Here is a 21,076-nt window from a genome sequence, read left to right as displayed (position 1 = left end):
GTTGTTACAGCGCTGTAGCATCTTGTGTAGATGTGTCCATTGAGGTCTAAATTAGAATAAAATAAAACTGAAATACCTAATGATAATACTTTTCACTTTTATAGCTTCTTACCTGAAGCTTGCAAATTACAATATGGGTTGAATTAAGCAGCACCTCAAAGATCAATGCATATAATATGTGGATTCAAGTATTTGGAATCCCCTTGATGAGGTTAAAAAAAACCTCAATCTCCACCGGAGCAGAGCCTGTACATCCCATGCTTCAGAGTTTCTTTTGGTAATGAGGGACCAAAAAGAATTCCTTTTTCCCCTTCCCCCTATCCCTTGCCCCAACAATGCCTTATTTTGGTTTTTTTTAATGCCCTCCCAGCCTGCTTTCCACTGAAACAGCGAGTATTGAACAGATCTAGAAATAGGAGTTTAGCTGAAATGTGTGGATGCTTTTACTAGTACCTGAGGGCCTTTCAGGTCTATGCCAGAGTGTCTTGCTTAATGGTTAGAGTTAAGCTGATTTGGGGTTGGGAAGGATTTCCCCCCCAGTCAGATTAGCAAGGACTGTAGGGGTTTTGCCTTCTCTATAGCATTAGGTATGGACTTCTTTCTCAAAACATGTGAATGCAATATAAACCAAACAAACTTCCTGCCATTGCAACGAAAAGGCCTTGATGATGTTATCATCTCCCCTGTGAACTGTTGTATCTTTTGCTAGGAAGTTTTGAAGCTGTGGTGTGAGGAGGGACCAGAATGAATGATTGTGTGAACTTTTATGGACAAATAGTTGCCTGTGAATGTAGGTCAGTAGTAGGCCCCTTCCCATCCTATATTTCAGTCAAGTAGGTCAATATTAATAAGTTAGTTATCTATACATAGATAAATAGGAAAACAAAGTCATGTAATTTTGTTTTTGGCCATGTGGTATTTGCATTGGATCCAGTGGCAGAATTTATCCCTTCTGCCCCTCATTTTTACACTTTAGCCATAAGACCATCCTTGCTTCCAATAAATATAATGTTCTTACTATGATTAAAAGATAACATTTACAATTCTCAGTCTATTGGGGACCTTTAACATGACTTCCCTATAATTCGGAATCTACTCAAATCATCACGGTTTTGTAATTTTCATGGAAACCCTGAAAAAACAGCAATCTCCATGATCACCACAAAAAGTGGCATTGGCTGCATTTACCAGGACATCAACCAAAAAAAAAAAACCTTAATGAAAATAAAATGCTGGCTCCCGCCTCAGAGCTAGTGGTCCTTGCTGCTGCTATGGCCTGGCCTTACAGCTTACCTAGGAGGAGAAAGGACTCACTGGTGGGACGGGAAAAAGGGCAGCAGCCAAGATGGCAGCTGCCCCATTGTGCCTCTCTGCTAACCAGTGCTGAGGGGCTGGGCTGCATGAAAGGCAGCCAGCATTCAAGACGGTGGCCACCCCCTTGTCCCTCCTTCCCCTGGGGCCTGTCTGCCAATTAGTGCTGGGGGGGCAGGGCCTCTCCACCAATCATTACTGAGGAACAGGGCCACCAGAGAATGACTACAAAATTGGCTCTTTGGGCCATGACCAAGCCATGAAAATTGCTTTCTCTCACTGTAAAGTAGATAGGTCCCTACCTATTATAGCAGAAGCCTTTGCATTTGTTATTAGTTCCTTGCTATGGTATAATACAATAAATGCAGACAGAGAGTATGTTGATGATGATACTCCAAAATCCCCAGTACAGCTCAGCTGCATTTGTAAGACAACCCTGTAAGTTAGTATGTAGTAGATCATTCCAATGAAAGAGACAAAGGGTTGAAAATAAATAAAAAAGACAGCAATAAGGTAGTCAAGAGAAGATGAAAGAGAGTGACAAAAATCAGACTGAGAGAATATTTTGGGGAGGAGCCTGGAATCATATGTTCCCTGTGCTGAATGATGTATTGTAATGCAGTAATGGTATCTTAGACAAAGTTTAGTACACTATGTGAATAGCTCTCCTTGAAATCATGGTACTGAATCATACCAGTTTGAAATGTAGGTAGGAAGTGTCTCTATGTCAGGATACCTCAAAGTACCACTCATCCCATGTATTTACAACATATAATGATGAAAGAATAGAATTTTTCTTTAGCTTTCAGCTACTACATTGTATAAAGTATAGGCCATTCCAATATTTGTGGTATGTAGCAGTTTTCATCAAAGGATCTTAAAACCCTTTACAATTTAATTACTTAAGACCATGAATGTCCTTGTCAGATAGCTATTCACCCAATTTACAGATATATAATCCTTCCATAATCATCTCAGCCAATGGTTCCCACACTTAAGTCTTTCATGGGCAACAATAAGCAAGTTAACTGCTGCAGGCAACCTCACACTTTGTATATTATCTCACACTATGCAGCAGCAATAGACATATTTAATGCCCTCAGACATTTGACTATAGTTTTGTACAGTTCCAAAAATAAAATGTTTTCTTCTTTTTTTTTTGAGAGAGGCATCTGAGGAATAATACATCAAGGAGGGAAAGGCCTATTTGCCCAGGTGTATCACACTGAAGAATTCTTATGTTTGGTAGGACCTTGAACCTTGGGCAGTATGAAAAATAAAAATGTCTTACACTTACACACGCACATATACATGTACACACACACATATATACACACACATATATATAATCTATATATAGATATATCTATATCTATCTATCTGGATGGATAGATAGATTCTATATCTATCTATAGATCCATACATATAACTAGATATCGATATAGATATACATAATCAACATTGCAACATTTGGTTCTATCCTAATAAAAACAAAAGTAAGACCTTTCAATCTTTTTCATGAAAGAGAGAAAACGAGATTCCCAGCCCAGAACAACCTGTAATTTATTGTTAGATCATTCATCTGAAATATGGAAAACCAAAGTTCATGTCTAATTTAACTCAGGTACACGAGGAACCCAAAATTAGGTTTCCCATATTTTCTCTAATTTCCAGACTCTTGCTTGTTGTAGCAGACTCTTTCTTGTTTTGCTCAGAAATTCCATTATGGACTTGAAAATTTTTCTTTGAAACAGGTACATTTTTGCAATTTTTTTTCATTTTAACTAATTGGTATTTTTGATGGAGAAAATGTTGTCAAAAATATTCTAAATCAGTGTTACTAGAATCACAGAGTTGCTAAAGGGAATATTCTTCTATCAGTTATGTCATTTTGCTAGATTTTTAAATTGAAGGCCAATCTTCTCTGACTGTCATATTAGTTCACCTTATTTTTAAGGAGTCTTTTTACTGACCTCCCTGTTTTCAAGGTCCATGGTGACTCTGCATAGTGCTTTAGAAATTAAATATATAAATTTTGATAGTATTATATTGGACTGAACAGTCTTTCAGAACTTATTCAGTTATGCAAAAATCTGTCACAGACTTCAGCCATACTTTTGCTAAGGTATTGCATGGTTGGGCCCCCAGTTTTACGTCTCTAAAATAATATCTATTTGTCTGTGTTTAGATTTCTACTTTAGGACAATTTTCAAATATCAGTAAGATTATGAACTGACCTAGTTTTTTTTATCATCTTTAAGTTAATGAACAATTGTTTTCCAGGTAGGAGCTCTAGAGCAACAGAGATAGCAATTAGGTGAGACATAGGACGTTCATAATTAAAGTTAATAATGTTATCATAGTATGTGGAAACTTTGGAGGGAAACCTTTGATTGCCAGTGAATGAGAATGTTTATGTCAGGAAGCACACAGAACCTCAAAGAAGTGACACTGTGCAGATTATAATCGGACCGAATTCATTTTCGTCTTTGTTTTGGTGTGTGTGTGTATGTGTGTGTTTGCATGTGACAGAAAGAGGGAGGGCAAGCAAGAGAGATGACGAGCAGTATCCTTTTTGGTACAATAGAATAACTCCTCGTGTTTAGTCACCTTTGACACTAATGGTTCTGTCTTCTGGGGATTAAATTGATTTTTCACATTTTAGCATGTGAAAGCCCAGAATGTGCCCTATTGCCTGACAGTGTGTGGAGGCACCAACAGTAGGGATGTCAAGGCAAACACTTTTAAAACAACAGCAGTAGTGAAGGAAATACCACGAAAAGTTCTAAGGTTTCATGGAACCTCAACATTTTGATTTTTGCTGGAACAATTTATAAGCACAGTTTGATGTGGATTTCATGAAACAACAGACCTAACCCCATTACTGAAGATTTTTCCTTTCGGAAACTTTCAAAGAAAAAGTGATGAATTGGTTTTACTTTTTACTCTAAGGAAAGTTTCAGTTTATACTTGGGTTTGTTCCTCAACTCTTGAGTTCATTGAATTCATTCATATTAATTCCCTAGATCAGAGGTCAACAACCTACAGCCCATGGTCCAGAATTGGCCTGCAAAGAGATTTTATCTGGCCCACCAATGGGGTTGACAATGTCAGCCCACTGTTAGTGAAAGGTTGATGGCCCTTATCCTAGATCAGCAATGGCCAGCCTGCAGCACAAGTGGCATATGCAGCCTCTCTGTATGGCGCACAACAGATTGGGGTGTGCATAGTGATAGCACAGGAGCATTTAGGGCAGGAAACAGAACAGCATGTCAGGCAAGCAGCGCAGGGCAGAGATGTTAGGCTAGAATAAAGGCCTTTGACCTAAGTGCAGGCTTCTTGACAGAAGTAGCTTGACTCTCGCCCAGCAATAGGAGTTGTTTACATGAAATGTAGTTTTTGCTAAGTTAGGATCAATTCAGAATACTAAAACGTTGGTCAAGAACAGAAAAACAACAAATACTAAAAATTGGTTAAGAACAGAAAAACCAAATATTGTCTCAGGCAGATAAGGGACCCTCTAAGGCAGGGTGAACCATAAAAAAATAGCTGTTGCTTTAGAAATGTGTAACATAAATGAACAACCATAGGAATGTATATGAATTAAAATAAGAAATAAAGTTATGTAAGCAAGAGGGGTATACAACTGGGAAGTAGCTTTGATTCAACGGGCAGCCAGCTCTGATCCCCGGACCTCAATCCTCAGATTTTAATCCTCGAACCTTACTCCTCAAACCAAAATCTACCTTAAAAGCTGAGAACCCTAAATAAAACCTTACAGACTAATCAACTGCTGATGTCGTATTTGTTATTGCTTAAAGTGGTAAGAATGTATTCGTTAATTTAATTATATTGCAGTAAAAGGTCTTCATAGTACTTCATATTTGTATTAGGTATAAAAATATTATTAACTTACCCTTTATGCTACACCTGATTGAATGCAAAGTTTCCTCACCTGGTAACAGGCCCATGCATTAAAAAATAAATCTTCATTGTTTAATACACAAACATAACAGAGAAAAGAGAGCAAACAGCAGATGGGGCAGGGAAAGTAGATTGCAGTGGCACTCAAGAAGTGCTGATTTGTGGTACGTCTTGCAAAAAGGTTGGCCCCACTGCCCTAGATTGTACGTAAAAGGAAAATAAAAGAATGTTAGAGAAGAAATGAAGGTGAAGGGGGAGGAAACAGGAGATTTGCTACTATGTTGGCTGGTTACAATCTAAGTGAACTTTTCTTATCATATTGTCATGTTTGGTGATATTTTTATTGACTACACCTTTAATTGTTGTTGGAGAGACTAGATTTTTCCCCCCAATTTTAAAACAAAAAAGGACAGATGAAGCATAATAAAATAATAATAGAGATTTCCTTCAGCTGGCTGATTCTCTGCTTCATTCATTTGAATGCAAGATTTCCTAATACTAGACACAAGTGTCTCTAATTCCCTTTTTGTCCCTTCAGCCAGAATGCCTCTGGTATTGTCTAGGTACCCAGGTTGAAGCCAAATTGGTCTAGAGGAAAAGGCAATTGGGACGCATAGTAAAGATGATATCATTTTTTTGGACCAGCAAGATTTTTGCAAAAAAAATTCTTTAATTGCAAGCTTTCAGGCACAAACACCCTTCATCAGGCATCAGATAAAAGACTGTAAGTCTCCTGGGTAGAAATGAAAGTTCATATTTCATAGGATTTCACAGAGGAGGCATTAGATGGAAAACTCCTCTGGGCAGTCAGTTCATAGCTGGTATGTAGCCTCTCACCCCCTGTGAGGATCTGTGATGATGCAAATTACCTTGAATTTCCCTTTGTTTCAAGGTAATTTGCATCATCACAGATCCTCAAAGGAGGTAAGAGGCTCCTTACCAAATAATACCAATACATTTAAAACTACGGGTGTGCACAGTTGTTTTTATAGTTCAGTTTAGACTTCCAAATAAATGTTTGGAAATAGTCAAACACTACTAAATCAGTTTTCACAGCTTTACAGAATTGTGTGTTATAACTCCCAGCAGGGATTTTTTTCATTTTGAACAAAACAAACATAAGGTCTCTTCTTATACTAGACTTTTGACATTAGGCTGTACATAGATATATAATTTGGCAGCCCATATTTGTTGATGCCTAAATTATGATTCACTAGGTGTATTTTTCTTCCATCTTGTGGCTTTCCCAAGGCATTCAGTTGTGTCTCATGTTGCTGTGATTACTTTGGTTTTCCCAAGGTCTTTAATGCTTTGCCAAGATCATTTTCCTTGGTCCACCTTTTTCTACAGAATAGTGAATGATGCTATAATGTTACATCGCCAACAATTTTAGATTCAGCTGCCTCATGTTTTCTGTGCCTTTATCCCTTTAAGTCTCTCTGAATTATGGTCTCTGGTATGAATAGATTTAAAAGGATTCAACTTCAAGAATGCCAGGAATACATAACATGTCCAGGATAGGTCTATCTTACACAAGAGCAGTGATTTTTAGCTCATGTAGTTATGCTTGAGCTAAAGTTCAAACTTGTCAGCACAGGTCCTGGTACAACCAAACTATGGTACCACAGAACTCAGTTCAGGTCATAAAAGAACCCAAATAACCTAGTTGAAAGGTAGTTTGGGTATGTGTATGCTATCGTGCAGCCCTAATAATAGGTGCAGTGTGGATGAAGATAGCCAAAAGAGAAGAATATTGTCATATTGCATTTTGCTTATACTAAGTACTCGGGGAAGCCTATTCAACAGCTGAATCAGAACAAGATATACACTTGACTCATTTTCATATCTGTGCAAAGTGGGTAAGTTACATTTCTAAGTGTAATCTGTTATTTAACTGCTGTGTGGGATGTAGCTGCCTATTTCTCAACCAAAGTCTATACTATCACATGTAATATCCCACTCATGCGCCACATGAGAATTTTAATCAATATTGCAATAAATTAAGCCAACAAATAAATTCCCTCTAAAATAACTTAAAAGACAATCCGCTGCAGGTGAACAACAACACATTATATGTGAGAACATATGAATATAGACTTGCTCTGGAAATCCAACTGAGACTTCATAATACAGGGAGCGATAGGTAATACCATACTTTCCACAAAGCCAGGGAGGCAGCAACATGGGGAGGGGGGTGGGAAATATGTGGTATTCAATGGCAGCTCCTGTCCTGAATAGACATTTGAGATGGACCATTTCTAAACTGCAGACCTTGGTCACTCTCCCTTTTCTTCATCCTTTGTTTTAAAAAACGTCCACTGGAGAAGTAAATTTCTGGAACTAAGAGGCTGTGCCAAGATAGACGCACTCTGAGGGAGGGCTGTTGCATGTGGGACTGTTGCCTCTATTGTTGCAGAAGTTGGACTGCATGGAATGAATAAGGCACATGATTGCAGAATGATAGAGGATGGGGGATGGTCTCATGGGTAAGGTTATATCTAATGTCACACTAAAGAACTGGATCTTATACCTGCCTCTGCCAAAGTTACTATGTGATTCTGAGCAAATTCTCATTAATTTTGGCTTTATTCTCTTCTTACCCATATTCTCCATCTTTAAAATGGGGATGATAATACCACTTCTTAAGGAAATAGTGAGAAAATAAATTCATTAATATTTGTGAGAGGCAAGGATTTCTCAGGGTGATACCCTGTATTGAACCAGCTTTATAGCTGGGATAGAATTAGACAAGCTTTCAAATGTAAGGCTTTCTTCATCAGATCTGAGCAGTAAAAGGCAGCACAGTAAAAGCCAGCTGCCTCATACCAGGCATTGATGAGACGATTGAAAATAAATAAAAATGTTGAATAGCTGACCATTTGGTGAGACAGGTTTCCTGTAGAAAAAACAGTATGTGATCATCTAATTAAAGAGTTTATCACAAAGCACAGGCACAAAGGGCTGAAGTGATAGGTGACCTTAAATCTGGCACTTCCTTGCTTTTAAGTAAGTTGTTTTTACCTTTTGTTCATTTAACTTTTTAACCTTAACATTCTTCAAACATAGCCTTTCCTGTAGTATGTCATGTATTTGCCACAATATATATGTCTGCAAAGCTATAATTTGATTACAGTTTGAATTATTAGAATTTAGTATTACAGCCCATTACTCTAACATTAAATTATTCAGTCTCACAGGTGGAGATGTGTGTCTGGAGGCTATTAAAAACTGATTTCTGCTTACGCATGGTAAGTATGGAGACACTTCTGCTAAATATCTGTCCTATTCCATGTTGAAAACTTCCAGTGTTCAATAGCTTCCAGCATTTCCCATGGTTCTGCCTGTGGTGAGGATTGTGCATGTGTGCTGCAGCATTAAAAATCTGTAAGCTCTGCTTCAAGAACTTCTTCAGGACTTTATTGGTTTTAATTCACCTGCAAAGCATACCTGTGATTTTTTATTTATCTTGGAACATCTCCCAGGTTCATTATTTCAGCAGCACATCTCTATACTAGTGAAATAATAATCACAGTGTGCTCTTATGGAAACCATATATTGTTAGAGAAGATGTGTCGCCCAAGGGAAGAAAAACGTCCATTATAATGATGAGCATTATAGGAGCTATAGGGACTGGCAATTCTTGGGTCGTAAAAGACTTTGTACTGTATCCTACAATGACATGCCTAAAACCAGAGTCCACATCTATACAGATCTGTACAGGAGTCAGTACATTCCACATGGAGGCAAAGATGCTCTGTGCATCTTATTCCAGAATCAGGACCTTGGTCCATTAAACATGCACATATAGAGTCTTGCTTTCACAGCTTGTAGGTGTTAGGTTCAGAAAATAGTCTGATTCTGTGGTAGGCGTCATTGTTTTCATGCTGACCTTTTGATTCGGAAGAGTGTTACTTATGGTTCATAAAGTTTCATGCCTAAAACTTTGAGCTGCCATTTCAAATGAGTTGGGGGAAAAAAAAGGATCCTTTTCAAATGCTGCATTTCTGCATTGTTTATATGTTCTCAGGAGACAGTTCTTATTTCTCAGTAGAATGTGTCATTTCTAAAATGTGAAGCTTGCATTTACTAGACATAACAAAGCATGTGATTTGCTGTATGTGACAACATAGGAATGTGACACTGACACAGAACCCATTCCTATTTCCATTGTATTCAATAACAACATACCCAATGACTCCTGTAATGGACTTGAAGACCCAATTATCTTCAGTGGTAGCATTTCTAAAATTAAAGGTTGTACCTGCAGGTAAATTCAGTCATACCCGTTAAATGTCATTGTGGAGGAATGTCACGGTGCTCTATGAAGAATATAATTTGCTGAAGGCCAGACTCATTTTCCCTTACTCCCACAGAGCTATTCCCTTCTGTCTTACCAAATCAATGAGTTTGATCTTCTCCCTTTTACCAGAGGAAGCTGCTATAAGCAAGAGAAGAATCAGGTCTCTTGGTATTTTCCTCCATTATTGCTTGGTAGCAGTTTGCTCCTCTAATCTGTGTTCTCCTTCTTTCCTGTGCCTTGTCAATTGTTTCATTAATAGCTGAATTTTGAGTTCCGCCATAGAGTAGGGTTGGCCTGAGAAAAGATTGATAAAAGTGGGGTAGGGACCTCAGAATTTGGCCTGTCAAGGATCTTATTTAGAGGTCATGTGCCTTCTCTCATGGTGGAGAGAGGCTGAGGTAGGGGAAATCTGAGAATATGTCTGCAGAGATCTGTTCCCAGTCATTCCACTAAGGAGGCATTGGGCTGCATCTCTCTATTCATCTCCTCAGCAATAGGTTTCAGGCCCAGCCTCCCTGTGAGATGTACAGAAACCACCCTGTAGAGCCTCTGGCTCCTTGGCTATGTGATTTCACTGGAAATGTACTTCCACAGCTTCCAAAGCTGATGCTTCCTAAGGTCATGTTATTTTCTACCCTTGTTGCCTGCAGAGTATGGTAGGTCCTTTCTAAAGTTTATTCCAGAAACATAATCACACTGCAAACACAGCTTGAGCAAACTCTATTGATAGTTTGCTTGAGTGAGAAACGAGTAAAACATGAGTTAGGTCCTGAGGATTTGCCCGGAAATAATGATATATTATTGGGATTACTTTAAGAAATTAATGAAATTCTTTGACAATAAAATGAAATAATTATTTTTAAAAAGCCAGTCTTTATTTTATATGGTGCTATTCAAATCACCTAATTGAAATTCTAGTTGCAGGAAACACTACAGTTAATAGGCGACAGTATGTGATAAACATTTTGTGCAAAATGAGAGCTCCCTGTGTTCCATACAAGGTATTATTTCTGTAACTTTCTTCAGCAATATGTTTTCCTTATATACACACACTACTGGGTGTACAGCCTACAGCATGGTAGTAAATTCTTTTTAAGAAGAGGCAGTACTTTTAACTGCTCCCTGGCTTTCTTTTTGTGATATGAGATGCAGTGACTTCTGCGTCAATTCTTTCATCTTTCATGTCGCTTTTTCAGCAAGCTGCACATCTGACAGTGAATGGATTATAGTGATCTAAAATTGTAAAACATGCACTGAAAATATCATTTTAAGATACTGCCCCTACTATTAAGACAAAAGCCTTTTATTAAACTCAAATGAATCACTCATGAAAGGTTCATGAAAATATTGTGGGTATTTCTTTTCAGTTACGCATCCACAGTTCATCCCCTCCCCCACTCCCCAACTCTTTTTGGAGTTCATGTAAAATTCCTCTGGGGGTGGTTATTTTTCTATATTTTTCTACCTTGAAATAGTGTAAATCAAACAGTCAACACATCCCAAACCTATCAGTTCTTTGAATTCTTCTGGAAGACTCCCTGCTGTGCTCTCTGCATTTTTAAGCTTTTCACCACGTTATATGACAGCACGTTTTCTTCCAAGAGACATGTGTTGTACACAAAGTTGTCAGCTTTTTCCAACCATATCATTCAAAAGGCATGTGAAAGGTTCCATCTTAACTTCTTTCTGGTAATATTAAGTGCGGAGGTGTAAATCAAATTTGTGACCCACACCTCTTTTACTAAAAGAATACATAAAATTCTCCCATCAGTGAGTCTTGCCCATATTTGTTTTCACTTTGAGGCTTAAGTCACTAGGTAGTACATTTTATTTTTTCAGTGCAGCTCTGTGCACTCCCTCTAGTGATACAACCATGTATAAACATGTTTCTTGGTGTGGGAGAATTGGAATTTCCCAGATGGCTCACAAAACATTTAATGAAGTGTGTAGCACAAACATTTCATTACAACATATTGTGTACTTTTACGTTTAATAACTACATTTCTCATCTAAGAAGTCTCCATAGCTTTCAAAAATGAATTACACTAGTATTATTTTTTGCAGAATATTTTTTTCCATGACAAGAATAGTACTTTCTTAAACTATGGTATTTATTAGCAACCTGTTGCCCTCTGACACTGGTGTCATTTTCATCAACCTTAATAAAGTGTATGCCATTTAAAATCCGTTTTAAAATTACTAAAACAGTTTTATTTTACTGAATCTTTTTTCTTAACTGTGTATGAAACAAGACTGTAAAAAAATTGTAAAACATTAGAATGGTAGCACCACTGGAAGGCAAGCAGAGTAAAGCAGAGCTGCCTTATGATGTAATAATTTACCCAGATAACATAATTGAGTTCTGTACTGATGAAGCATGGGTGGGTTTGAGAGGTGGCTGTGGTAAGGGCACCTGCAGTGCCTGCCACTTTAACGTTTCAAGTTGGCAGTGGAGCAGCCGGCAGGTGGGTGCTAGCCTCATCAAGGCTAGCACATGACCATGGCAAGACCCTGGGATTGGCTGAAGAGGTGGAGCTGCCTCCATTTTAACCCAGGCCCTCAGAGAGAGAAGCAGCAGTCTGAGCTGAGTAGGCAAGGATGAGCTGCTCCTGGAACATCTTGGAGGAAAGGGCAGGAGTTATGGGGGTGGTTTGGAGGCTCCTGGTCCTGGGTATGACCTACAACTGCACCCTGCTAGGGAAGGGTGGCCTTGTGGGACTCCCTGTGGCAGGGGAGTCCCCAAGAAATGCCAGGCCAGTTACCGCCCCAGTGAAAGGCAAGGAGGGGTGCCAGAAAACCCCAGCCCCCGCCTACAGGCAGGTTAAAATACCAAAGGAGAGTAGGCCAGGAAAGCACAGCGTTGCGGCTGCCTGAGCCCAGTGGAGGGGGTCAAGCATGGTGGCAGCCACCTGAGCCCACAGGGTGGAATATCCCAGTGGCCCCAGTGAGGGGGGCAGAGAGAGTGTGGCCCTAGGAAGCGGGCAGAAGGCCCAGTGAGGGGCTGAGTGATAGTAAAGTGGCCCAGTGAGGGGCTGAGTATGGCCCTAGTTAAGGGCCAAGTGTTTAGAGTGGCCCAGTGAAGTGGCTGGTATGTAATTGGCCCAGCTGAGGGCAGTAAAGATGAGTGGCCCTAATGAGGGCCAAAAATACTGAATTGTGAATAGGGAAATACTGGATGTGACAATATAGAAAGACCAAATGTGAGAATCAACATCAGTGAGACATGGGACACATGTAAGGGGAGGCTGGAGCGTATATCAAGGCCCTTGGCATCAGGAGGGAGAGCAATTGGCAGCCTCCCACCTTAGAAACAGCAATCGTATTTATTTCCATCAAGGTGTGGCAGCTGAGAGAGGTGGAAGTTTAGCCCTGAACAGGTGGGCAGCTGGAGACCCAACCCTAAAAGGCCAGCCTGTTACAGTGGCATTCTCCAAGACCAGGCCAGAGCATGAAGTTGCAGTATACATGTGCCCATATGTATACATGAACACACAGTCCCTAACCACATGTGGCCTCTTGTCCATCACTTCTGATGCTTTTTCCTGGACATTGGGGGCACTTGTACATGTGATGCCATTACCATGTACACGTGGTGAAAATGTCACCTTGTGTGACTTAATAGCATCATGTTGTACACATACAAGGGTTTGGGGGGTTTTAAATCAGTTTACATCATTGCAAACTAAACTACATACCAATGTAATTTAGTTTGCAACATTGGCTATTGCAACAATGCAGCTGTCAGCTCATCCCACAGCCATGGGAGAGGTGGGCAGGCTCCCCAGGAAAAAAGGATTGGGCTCTTCTCCACTTCTGCCTTCAGCAGGCTTCTGCAGCTGGCAGGATGCCTGGAGCCACCCAGGAATGGGCTGGCTTTCCCCTTGGATAGCGTGGGAAGGTGGCAGGAGGGTAGCTGGGTTTGCTGATGGTGAGAGAAGGCAGCAGGGATGGAGCACGGGGTCCTGGAAGCCCAGGCAGGCTGCTAGCTATCCAGGTGCTGCTCCAGCTTGGAGACACCCAATCCAATGCTTCCCTGAGCTTGCCTGGGTTTCCAGCACCATGTGCACCATCCCCACTGCCTTCTCCAGCTGCCAGAAAACCCAGCCACCCTCCTGCCACCTTTCTGCAGTGCTCCAGCCCATTCTCAGGTGGCCCCAGCAGCCTGCTGAAGACAGAAGTGGCAAGGGGACAGATTTTTTTTTTTTTGGCAGAACCTGCCTGCTTCTCCCATGGCCAGGGGGCGAGCTACTGGTGGGCCAAGCAGCCCCTGAACTGCAGGAGGCCAAGGTGTTTTCCTCCATGGCAGCAGCGCCTCCCCAGGCCCAGCTGGGTGGGCTGCTAGTGGGCCAGGTGCTGCTCCAGGTTGGAGGCAGCATCTAACCCAATCCAACTCTTCCCCAAGCCTGCCCACTGGAAGACCACTGGGCACTGCTCCCCGGGCAGTCTCAAGGAACAGTTGGATTAGGCCAGGTGATGCCTCCAAACTGGGGTAGCACCAAGCTTGCTAGGAGACCACCTGGGTGGCCCCAGGGGGCATCCCTGCCATGGAAGGAAGGACCAAGGCTCTCTACGCTTCAGCGGCCTCTCAGCCTACCAGGAGCTCACCTCCCCAGCCATGGGCAGTCTCTGGCTCTGATTAAAAAAAAAAAAGGATCGGGCCCCTCACCATAACATGACATAAAAATTGAAGTGGTGGGTTTCAATTAAAAACCCACGGTTTCAATTTAGGGAGCATAGAATAAAACCTTATCTGTATCTGTAAAAATGTGGACTCCATATCCCTTTTCTGGTCTCCCTCCACACCACCATGAAACCATTTTCTACTGTTTGGTCTTTTTGTCCACAGATGCACACTAAGGTTGGGTGTAAGTAGTATAGAGGGGTTTTAAGTAATCTGTATATGCTGGATGAATTAAATAGATAGTATGGAAGAAGGAACAATTTCATTCCCTCAGTATGAGTACATTGACTTCCTGAACATGCACTGATCCCATTTTAAACTAACTCCATATTAATTGATTATTGATTATTTTTCAGTAATACTGTTTTATAGCAATGTATGCCATCTAAATGTTTTATAAATGTTGCCCATTTTTTAGTGGTCCCACAGTTTCAGCTAAACAGCATGGAGCTAGTAATTGTGAATTACAGAGATGCTCTTATAGATTCTGATGTCATTATAACCCCCCAATAAAATTAGTACTTCAAAGTGCATTTTTAGAAGATAATTTATAAAATAAATGGATTTGTTGTGATGCTCCTGATATTATGGTAAACCTATAAAGAAAGGCCAGCTGCAGCTGGGTGTCCCATGTCTTCTCTTCATCCTTCAACCAACTACTCTAACAGTATTAAAAATTTCAAGGTAGTTTAGGACCATACTTTCAAAGTCCTATGCATTAGGTGGACTCACAAGAATATTAAGCATCATAAAAAGACACTTACTTTTCCATATACATAAAGGTGCAGGCACACTGGCCAGCCTGAGGTTGGAAATAAATTGGTTAGTGAAGGCAGTGGCTTTACAAAAAAGAACGTATTCATTTAAAAGGAGTCTCCTACAAATGGTAATGGTAAATTTTCAGTTAAATATGGAGGAGTGTAGTTGATGGTATATTGTTGTGCAGATCATAACTGTTACTGTTAAGCAGAACCTGGTTTAGAGTCCCCACAGAGACAAAAATGACAGAATAAGCAGGGAACACTGTATTGTTACAGGTGGCCCTTCCAAAGCATGGCTGAAATATATCACTAGGGTATTATGAGGAAGCATATGCTAGCTACCATCCTTGCCTATTCAGTACCTCCTTGGTAGGTAGACTGTCAGACTTCTCAAAGGCTGTAATTCCTGAATCTATCAAGAGTGCTAAATTCACTTTAAAAAAATTGTCAAGAAATTATCATTTTTTGTATAACTTAACTCAAAGAAATCTGATAAGTCATGATGGAAATAATCCCCTGCCTTCTCCTCACAGCCTGAAATCTTAATACAGTATAACATATGGGGTAAACTTTTTTTCCTTAAAAACAGTAGTAGTTCCCACCTCGCCCCCAAACCCCTTGTGTTACTTTTTTGTTTGTTTTTTGTGAGAACAGCTTTGCTGGAGACAACATTTAGGGATAATATTTTACAGGGTATGAACCACTGTGAACTGGTACTGCATGTACCACTTCTGGCAGATATTTGAAAAGGCAACTGTTACTATATTAAAATAACTTCAGCTGTGTCTTGGCCATAGTCACTCTGTCACAGCCTTACTCTAATAAAACTCATTTGAAGATATTTCCATTCATTAAAGCTATATCTTTCTTGTCTTAAGACTGAAAGAATTTTCCACTAACTTCAGTAGATTGAGGATCAAGCTCTTATCCTTTAGATTAAGCTGACATTGGTAAAAACAATCATCAGCAGAGCTGCCACTGCTGAGACAGTTGAAATGAATTTAGTGGGAATGTTCCTGTTGATTTTAGTAAGTTTGAGTGGACCCAAACTACAGCAGGCTGTATTCTTTAGCTCTTTTACAGGATGATCCTTGATGTAGCATTGACATGACTTGGAGATGGATTGGGCCCTAAATTACTTTATATTCTTGTCGTTGTGTTTTCATCTGAAATCACTTGTATGTTAGCCGTATCACTATTTGAAAGATATTGTAATGCTTCTGTGTTGGAAGAATGAGGAAATGATGTGCATTTTTATTATAAATCTCAGGTGCATCTTGATTTACTTGTTGGTTATCTTCTTGTGCGATCGCCGATTTATAATGAAAGAGGTTGTCAGAAGACAAGCAAACAGGGGAAAAAATATCAGAGAGATTTAAGAAAATATGGCTTCAAGCAGACAAGCAGGGTTTACGCTTCTCTGTTCTGAGACTAAACTCTAAGGGAAAACTAATTACTAAAGAATCCTAAGCCTAGAAAAGAAAGGTAACAAGTTTGAATGGATTGTCAATCACAGCTAGAGTTGTGTTTCTGACCTGGAGACACGCAGGCTAGGTACAAAAATTCAAAAAGACCGAGTGGAATCTATCTAAGTTACGTGGTTTTCTGTAAGTAGCACAGTTTAGACAGTAGCGAACAGAACACATTTGCTCTTTGATTGAAGGGGAGGGAAGTAAACCTTAGACTGGGTTCTGCCATTTTTAAACCAGTCTGTGTGTGCTGAACTCCTATTCTGTTATGGGTACAGATTGGTTTCTGATCACTTATACTGTTAAGAGTGTAATGTCTGTACTTGGCCACAGAAGCTACAGCAACCGCTGGGATGGAGATAACAGTGCATAGAGGCCTTTATTGTTTTAGCATGCAGAGCAAAGGGTTATGTGCCTATGGTGTTTCAAAGGAGCTAATTTTGACTCTCTTTGGGTGTGTCTCCATGTTCATAAATGCACCATAGTTACTGCACATTTAAATTTACTACTTGTATAATCAAGTACTAAATTTATTGTGCAGTAACTGGTGTTACTACACTGTTGCAGCAGTGCATGCCTTTTTAGTGACACTACTGTGCAGGAGCCCAATAATACTGCACAGTAGTGTTTTAGCACTGTTTGTGCTGTGACATGCTACTGCACAGCTAGTGTCTCATGTAGACGTGCCCTTTGATCAGCTATTGTCACAGAACTCCCAACAAGTAAGGCTTATCAGTGTCAAATATATTTGGGTCTGAAGGGTTAGCACAGGTGGTAAACGGGAGCTGAAGCCCCATGATCTAGCTGCAGACCTGGATCATTGGTTCCACTAAGGGAACAGAAAAAATTGGGGAACCTGTCTCCAAAAAGGATGTGTTCAGGAGGAACTAGATGGACTTAAATACAATTTTCCCTGTGACTGTGACAATGGTGTCTGCATAGGACTACTGAGTAATACTAGAACAGAGTAAAAGTGCCAAACAAATGTTGATGCAGGTGAAACAAGAAGAAAAATGACTTGTGTTCTTTTTGCAGAGACAGAAGGAAGAATCCATTAGCAATTTGTGGAGATGTTCGGAGAAAGTAGAATAGACCCCAGAAAACTTGAAGTCACAATTTCTTGAGCTACCATATTCTGATGGCTAAATAAGAAACATTATCCTAGAATTAGGTCTTAATAGAAGCCATGGCTGGTGATATTGGGGGTTAAATGAGAAAGAGGGCAGTATGAACCAGATGGTCAGTTGTGGGTAGTTTGAGCAATGTGAGTTAGGAGTAGAAAATAAGAAGGTCAAATATACCCTATGTAGCAGCTGTGTCACACCATGGTCCCATCCAGGCCAGTTTCCCCAGATCAAGACCCGAAGTAGTAGAATATGCTGCTGGTAAAAGAGGCTAGAGATTGAGGAGTTCAGTGAAGGTAGAGACTAAAGACTGAGATTGGAAGTAGGGTAGGTAAAACGCTCTGATTTGAAAAGGAAGAGATGAAAGTGAGTTGGACCTTGGGTATCAAATGAACCAGGGTTCCAACAACAAATTAAAACTAGCTAAGCAGTGATAGAACACAAAATGCCAGTTTCAAAGTTTCTTCACATTTAAGGAGGGGATACTTATTTCACCATCTTTAAGAAGTCTTGTAACCTGAACCAGGCTTCCTTTAGAGTCTATTTTATCACCATTTTAATATGGCCAAAAGCCTTTGACTTATATATTCAGACTGCAGGAAGTCTAGTAAATTTAAGACAATTATTCTCCTTATATTTGAATGTACCCCAAAGGTCTATAGAAAAAAGATTTCATGGGATGCAAAAGCACAAATATTGTAACTTATGGGGAATTGGCAAACCAAATGATAGGCAGATGGAGCAGAGGCTGGGGTCATGAACCTAGATATTTAGGTTGTCAGGTTGAAACATTCCTATGAGATGTGTTGCCAGAACAGGGAGTTCTGGCTCAACAGCTAGTGTTTATGTGGAATCATGTATTGGCAATCCCCATTTGGGATACAAGGGTAACCTTCCTTTTAGTATAGTAGGAGCCTGGTAATTCTATGCTTAAGGGCTTTTGATAATTACTAATAGGGGATAGAAAGGAATTTCTTTCCCCTCATGAATGAAGCTGTCTTCTGTTTTTGTTCATTTGGGGGGGGGGGGATGGGAGAGTGTTTCTGCCTTCTTCTGAAACATTGGTACATTGGCCACAGGTTAGGTTGAAGGCTTTTCACTGGGGTTAACCCTTGCTTCTGCTGGTACTTAGAAACTTAGAGGTCCTGGCCAGAGGTTCTTGCTCTTATGCTCAGGGTCATGCTGGTCATGTCGACATGTGCATTAATGTTCTTTTAGTTAATGTGTATTAAAACTAGTACCTCCATTATGAGGTACTAAGAAAATGCACGTTAGACTGTCTTAATGTTCATTAACTAAAGAGCACAGTTTTTAAATGACACTTAATGCGCCTTATTTAGTGTGCATTAAAATAGGCTAAGTAGCACTTTTTTAGTGATGTTTTAATGTGCATTAAAATAGATTAAGGCACATTAAAGTACACATGTAGACATGCCCACTGATCACTGGATTTGGGAGCAGAAGGAATTTTTTTCCCTAGCTCATTTCTAACATGGACTATGGGGTTGGGGGGGTTGGTTTGGTTCGGGCGTTTTTTGCTTTTCTCTGGAATGTGAGACAGTCCTTCTCCTAGGATTTTGTAATCATATATAAACCACATAGTTCCTTGTGATTGCAGTTTTAGCACATTAGCAGTGCCCTTGCCTCCCCTGTTTTTTTATGGCATGCTATACAGCAGTGATTTTCAAATTTTTTAGACTCCAGGCACGCATTCAAGGCCATTTGTGAATTGAGTCAGACCCCAAAGCCAGAGGGATCATGCAGTGAGGGGTGGGGACTAGGCAGGGAGACCCTGTGACTGCCCTTGTGTGTTTTTTTTCCTAACACCTGGAACTTTAGCCTACAGACTTCTGCTTATCTCCTCACATTTCCTGCAGTACCCTTCAAAGGAGCTCATGGCACCCCAGGGGACACTGACATGCTGAGAATTACTGTTGAGAATTACTATTGTAGAGTGTTCTTAGTATTTGAGGTATTGTTCCTTGTAGTTGTTGTGTGAGGGTTTAAAGTGGTGATGTGGGAGATTCTTTGGCTAAATGATTGTCTGTGAATGTGGGGTACTGGACTTGATGACCCAGAAGGCCTCTGCTATGTTTCTGTGATCTAAGAATGTGGGCAAAAATGTGAACTCCAGTAGACAGAATGGCAGATGAGTACATTGGTAGCTAGACTGGTTCTTAGGAAAAACGCAAGGTACTTTTGGGAACTAGCTGGAAGGGATATGAGGGTCCCTAGAGATGGGGACCCAAAAATGGTAGGGGGGTGGGAGGAGGTTGAACACAGCTCTAAGCTGATCCCTGAGTAAATATCTCCAGGATCTGAGATGTTGTATCATTCAGAGGCTAAGATACAGACCAGCAACTGCCTAGTGACAATCCATCAGGGAAAGAGCATTGTATCATAGTAGTAGATTAACTTTCTGTTAGTTTTGCCTGAGACTGGGATGCTGCTCCACTGCTACTGTAGGCTGTGCTTGAGCACAGATGAGGCACAGCTTAAAGTGGCTATGAGTCAAATCCTTCAGGAGAGAAAGCAAACTGAGGCTTCTAAAGAATCCTACAGATGCATGATACCTCTGATATCTGAGGAGAACCACAGATAAGCATAGAGCAGCTGGCTGGTACAGTACAGAAAAAGCAGCAGTCAAGAGGGAAAAGGAAAATTTTGTCCATGGTCCCCGAGTTCATAAGTCAGTAAAAATGAAAATGATAAAGCTCTGGTAGGAAATCCCGTTTGCCCTTTTTTTTAGCAAGTGGGAGAGCAGCTTCTGAGTTCTATTTTCACACATTCAAATAGGAAGGGATAATATATGCCTCAAAAGAAAGGAGCTACAACTTTCTTAGGTCATTTTAGAAGTAACCCTACTTCATTCTTTCCTTTATGGTAGGAGAGATGTGAAGGCCATCAATTGGGGAATGCTCTGACCTGGTCCCAAGCAGGTTCTCAGCAGGCTATCAAGGCTGGCAACTCGAATGTGAAAGATAGGACTTCTACCAAGAGATGAGTAAAGGTCAGGAAACCTATTGCAAAAAGGTAAGTTCAAGCAGGAACAAAAGAGGCCTAGCCTCAATTTGCCCAATAAACTGAGCAATATGAGCACACGTTGGACACCTATATCCAAGGATCATTTTCCATTTTTTTTTTTAAACAGATGACAGTTGTAGGCAATATCTTTGTCCCCGTCTCTTTCAGTTCCTTTATTAAACCTGATTGGTCCTTTATTTGTGTGCTTGTACTTGAACAGGGCAGCAGTCATTACTCTTTCTTACATTCCCTTTTTTCATTGCCCAGATGCAAGTCAGTTGCATCCAGAGTGGTTTGGTGGAAAGGTTTCTGGTGACCATTATGTTAATAATATTTATTATTATTTTAAATAGTATTTTTTATTCAAGAATTGAATCCAGAGAAGAGTTAGTAGAAGCTTGAATTGTTTGTAATGGGAAGCCAAAGCTGCCATGAACTTTAAAGCAAGATAACTGTGACAAGTGCACAGTTCCATTATAGCT

The 21,076-nt window shown here is 40.3% G+C and overlaps 1 long non-coding RNA gene across 1 annotated transcript in view; it reads left to right on the top strand.

The window, feature by feature from the left end:
• LOC109309806 overlaps window positions 1-20,603 on the top strand; it is a 50,922-nt gene extending 30,319 nt beyond the window's left edge. Inside the window, exon 2 of the long non-coding RNA XR_002101048.1 lies at window positions 20,458-20,603. This is a non-coding gene — a long non-coding RNA (uncharacterized LOC109309806). The remainder of the gene's footprint in view (window positions 1-20,457) is intronic.
• The last annotated feature ends 473 nt before the right edge of the window (window positions 20,604-21,076 follow it).

This window comes from Crocodylus porosus, unplaced genomic scaffold, assembly GCF_001723895.1.
Source record: "Crocodylus porosus isolate Cpor-Errol unplaced genomic scaffold, CroPor_comp1, whole genome shotgun sequence".
In the NCBI taxonomy this organism is placed as follows: Eukaryota; Metazoa; Chordata; order Crocodylia; family Crocodylidae; genus Crocodylus; species Crocodylus porosus.
Note: the sequence above shows the minus strand (reverse complement) of the source record. Positions and strands in the feature narration are given on the sequence as shown.